This window comes from Alosa pseudoharengus, unplaced genomic scaffold (assembly GCF_046254945.1).
Source record: "Alosa pseudoharengus isolate Yale_2024_CS ecotype anadromous, Long Island Sound unplaced genomic scaffold, YU_APseudo_1.1 YU_APseudo_1.1_scf_8, whole genome shotgun sequence".
Classification (NCBI taxonomy): domain Eukaryota; kingdom Metazoa; phylum Chordata; class Actinopteri; order Clupeiformes; family Clupeidae; genus Alosa; species Alosa pseudoharengus.
Window position 1 is genome coordinate 11,729,579 of NW_027468870.1, and position 5,000 is coordinate 11,734,578.

The following is a 5,000-nucleotide window of genomic DNA, read 5'->3' on the forward strand; positions in this document are numbered from 1 at the left end:
TCTTTGATTCCAGACGCCACTTCCAGTATCAGTCATTTGAAGGCTGTAATCAGCTGATAATTTGACGGGAGTCTGGAGCGCACTGAGCTGCAGAGTTGGTTGGGAGTTTTTCTCACAGAGCCAGATGAGGGAGGGAAATGGCGACTGCACGTAGGTGGGGACGATTACAGCATTACCCGCTCTCGAGGTTTCCAAACCAGTCTGAAAGCCCGGTGAAGGCGAGGCTTAAAAGGAGGATTGGGAATCTTTTAGCCGAAAGTACAGAGACGTGCAGAAGTTAGGGGGTGGGTGTTAGACGACGAGTCTGTTGGCCGAACTCTCTTAGTCGTTTCTAAAGCTCTTTCTTATCAGCAATTTCAGACTGAAGTATGGCCATTTAAATCACGTTTGGCTAGACTAAGTTCGGAAATTCCTGCAATGGCTTCGGCCATTTGGCACACGAGACTCCTCATCTATCTCTAAGCAGGAGTTTGGGGTCGTGGTAGTGAGGGGTCAGGCAGGTCAAGAGGACAAATGGACATGCGTATGTGGGGTTCATGTGGGCTTGTGTGGTGGGGCGTCTGGCCTAGATAGACAGCTCCGTCGCTCTCCTCTAATAGCTGGACATATAGTTGACATAGAGGAGGCTCCTGTAGACTGGACGTTGACTCGACGGCTTAATTGTACAGGCTGCCAGGGTAGACTTCTGCACGACTTAAGGCAAAGTGCCGGACGCAGGGGGACCATCGAGAGAGAGTGTGTGCGTGTGAGTGTGTGTTAACGGAGAGCGAAGGTTTGGGTCTGACGCGTTATCAGTGGGTCGTGTTACCTCCTGGGCTCCTCCCCTCTTCTCTGTCCCATCCCAGAATCACTCCCCACCCCACCCCCTTCAAAATAAAAGTACATTCCAGCTATGGAAGAACGTTTGACATAAAAAAATTAATACTGTTGCAATAAAACCTGGCTCCTGTGTGGTTTATTCAGCTCAAAGCAACAATGTGTGTGACTGAGCTAGACAGGCCTTGCTTGTCTCACCTGATTGCACTCTCTCTCTCTTTCTCTCCCTGTTCCCAGGCCTCTTTCTCTCTATTGTTTATCAGTAGACGGTTTGGTCAGGGTTGGTTGCAGCCTTGCTGTAAGTACAGGCTGACATCATTGGCATTTTAATTGTGTGATCACTGCCTCTCAGTTTCTCTCACCATGTCTTTTTCTCTCTCTTCTCTCCTTGAACTTGCTCCCATCTTTTCCTCTCCTCTCCTTTATTCATTTCGTTCTGCTTCTACTTTCCTTCTCTATCCCTCTCTCTCTCCCTCTCTGTCTTTCTCAAGTTGTCTTTCTCTCTATCCCTCTCTCCCTCTCTGTCTTTCTCAAGTTGTCTCTTTCTCTCTCCTCCTCTCTATCCCTCTCTCTCTCCCTCTGTCTTTCTCAAGTTGTCTTTTTCTCTCTTCTCCTCTCTATCCCTCTCTCTCTCCCTCTGTCATTCTCAAGTTGTCTCTTTCTCTCTCCTCTCCATGCTGTGGCCTCTGGCTCCTCCTGTCAACAGTTGGTGTCTAGCTCCATGTCAAACTTGAATCCCAAATCACATGGACAGTTTGACAGGGACAGTGAAATCTGTGCTGAGGAACAACTCAGATGACCCCCCCCCCACACACACACACACACACACACACACACACATACTCACACACACATACACATACTCTCACAGCTTACATACCCCCAAAAAAACGAAGCACCAGGAGTAGCCTTGGAATCTGCATCGTGTTTTTAGTTTTCCTCTTCTCTTTCTGTCTCTATCCTTCCATCCCCCTTTATTTATTTTCCTGTTGGTGGGAAGGGGTATGTGGTTGGTGGGGATAGAGAGAAAAGATGGAGATGGACACTGTTGATAGAGAGAGAGAGTAGAGATAGGAGGTAGAAAGAGGGAAAGAGAGAGTGGAGATAGAGCCATTTCTCCAGTCTAATAATACCCAGCAGTCAGCAGCTGTTTGATGCCTCCCCGTCGTGGCAGCCTGAGAAGAGTGGGGGGGGGGGGGGGGGGGGGGGGTCTCCAAAGCTCAGCGACGCGTCAAGTGCCCGTCACACCGCGCATCTGCCACGCGCTCACCAACACGACAGGTGGACCTGCTCAGAGCGCCAGGGGGATGGGGAGAGGAGAGGTAAGAGAGAAAAAGAGAGAGAAAAAACACACGGCTCCACCAACAGCTTTATTTATTTCTCCGAGGTGACAGGAGGGGAGAGAATGAGTCCTGGTAGTCTCGTCTACCTCTCGGCTGAACGCAGCGCTGACGCACCTCCACCTGAAGGGATGAGAGCTGAGGGAAAAGGATGAGAGAGGTCTGATAATCACTCATCACAAAAGCCCTCAGGTTTGGCATTGGGCTGGTAATGAAATGATTTCTCTTGCTGTGAGTGATCACATTCACATAAGGGAAGAACGTGATAAATCAAAGCTTTTTTGTCAGAAAGAGGCTACATCAATGGCCTCTCCTTCTCACACACAGTTAAAAGATAAAGAGCATTTCCAGTACTAAGAAGCATGGATGTAAGTTGTTACATGAAGCATATATTGCACATCAACAACATGTAAAAAGTCACACGTATGTTATGTTGTGTACTTTTTGTTCCTGTTTGTTTTGTTTGGCTTTCTACTGAAAGTTAATAAACCCTTTATAAACTGTTGGATATCTTTCAAATGACACCAGCCAGTAACTGTTAGCTCACCCTTAACCATAAAAATAGCCGCCCACAAAATATAAATCTTACAAATCACTTGGAAAAAATCCAAGCCTTATTGATGTCTTTTTACCATCAACATTATGAGTTTATACTTTATGTTCAAAAAGTAGGGCCATTATTATTTCTGGCACATAGTCAACCACCACATGTAATGATGTGACCACTTCACTAAGACTTACAGACACACACACACACACACACACAAAGTAAGAGAGTCACAAACGCATACAGTGGCATCACTCTTGTGACAGAATGAGATTTTTGATGTTGTCTGGATTATCCCTCATCTGTTTTCTAGGTCAGCATTCCATCAGTGTGCCATACTGCCTCTGAGGCGTAGGTCACACACACACACACTCACAAACATCCTCGCAAAAGATTAGCATCCTCTCTGAGAGGGAGCGAGCGCAAGAGATGAGAGTCCTGAACGAGTGTGTCTGTGCAATAACAATGGCTTTTAATTATCTCCTCCTCTCTCACTCACAAGCACAAAACGCGCTCATTTCCATAAGAACAAGCAGTCTCGCACAACAAGCACACTCTGAAACAGCACTGACAATGATTCATATCTCTCTCTCTTTCTCTCTCTCTATCATCACTCAGACTTAAATAAATGCATACATACACTGGCACGCTGTAAGCCGCTCTATCAGTGGTCAGTAATGCCATTTCCATAAAGTGCCCCCAGATCCCACGCCGGCCTATTATGATTATGTGATCATTATCATCTATCATTCTAGCCGCCTACATCCACCCCCACAAAAACAACAAAATCAGTTGGGCAAAGCTGACCCCCCCACCCCCAACACACACACACACACATACATACACGCCTTTTCTTTAGCTTGGACCAAAGGATGGGATTTTCGATGTGAATGAACTTCACCCCCGGCCAAGCCCCCCGCCTCATTCTCTCTTTTATTGTGGTTGTTGTGACCTTTGACCCTGTCCCTTGTTGGAATGTGCGTGCTGGGAGGCGAGAGAAAGTCTTTGTGGGTCTTTCTTTTTTTACCCCTCCCCAAAAACAAAACCTGTCGGCTGTGGAACAAAAATCGCAAAAGGAAGCTAACCATGGACTCAGTCAGCCATGTCTGTGTGTGTGTGTGTGTGTGTCTGGATTTTCCTGTGCTTAGTTCGAGTTTTTCATCATACACATGAAACAAGCGCACATTGTTCAACTGCCGCATAGCTCCTAAATAATTTGTACACACGTTTCCTTTCTCACTGGTCTGCCCTTTTTAATGTAAATACCACCAAGGCACAGCTGAAGTCAAGTTTCCCATAGTCCTGGTTAGGCCTATCTGGACAAGCCTACCGCCCTGCCTCCCTCACCCCCTCTCTCCCCCTCTCTCCCCCTGCCCTCAGCCCTCCTCTCTCCCCCTGCCCTCAGCCCTCCTCTCTCCCCCTGCCCTCAGCCCTCCTCTCTGCCCCCTCCACTCAGCCCCCCATCCCCCCATCCCCCCGTCCCCCTCCCTGATCATGGGCCCTCCCCAGCACCGGACTCCCTGCTCCTGGCACCGCCGCTCTCTTCTGGTGCTCATTACTGTGGCTAAGCCAGGGAGGCCCCTGCCTGCCAACGCACGCCCGCTCACAATGGGGCCGCCGCACGCTCCGTGACCTTCCATCGCTGGCCACCATTACGCGGCCGCCATTGTGCGCTGGCATCATTAGTGCTGCATTGGTGGCCAGCGAGAAGGGCTCCTGCTGCCACTCTGCGGTGGCTACTCCCTGGCAGACCCCCCCCCCCTTGTCTCTGCTGTGTGTGTGTGTGTGTGTGTGTCTGTGTGTGTGTGTGAGTCTCTGAGAGAGAGGGTTGTTCACACCCGTCCAGCAGAATACCACCTAAGACGTGCTCTGACCCTACTGGGCTTCTGAACAGATGTGCCCCATAGTACGAAAATCCTCCTCCTCCTCCTCTGCCGAGCACTGACAATCCCCCCCCCCCACACACACACACACACACACATACACACACACTCTCTAAAGCCCCTAGCACAAACACACACATAAATACATGAACAAGTGTCCACACCCACATACATGTACACATGCTTGCCCACCCACAAACACACACACACACACACATGCACTGACATGTGGTGTCCACTTTCAACCCCTCTCTCTGGATTTTGGCTTTTCAAAGAGCACCCCCCACCCCCAGCTGTCAGTGTGTCTGCCTGTATCGGCTCAGCCAGGGCCAGGCACCACCACCTCCCCCTCATCACACACACACACACACACCGACACACACACACACACACGCCCGCCCGCCCCAATCAGCT

General features: G+C 49.5%; 1 protein-coding gene across 1 annotated transcript in view; it reads left to right on the top strand.

Annotated features, from left to right (window-relative positions):
• Positions 1–926, top strand: part of efnb3a (ephrin-B3a) — a 34,033-nt gene extending 33,107 nt beyond the window's left edge. The window contains exon 6 of the mRNA XM_076274534.1: positions 1–926. This exon is cut by the window's left edge and continues 3,296 nt beyond it. The gene's annotated coding sequence lies outside the window, so the exon portion shown is untranslated.
• Positions 927–5,000: the final 4,074 nt, after the last annotated feature.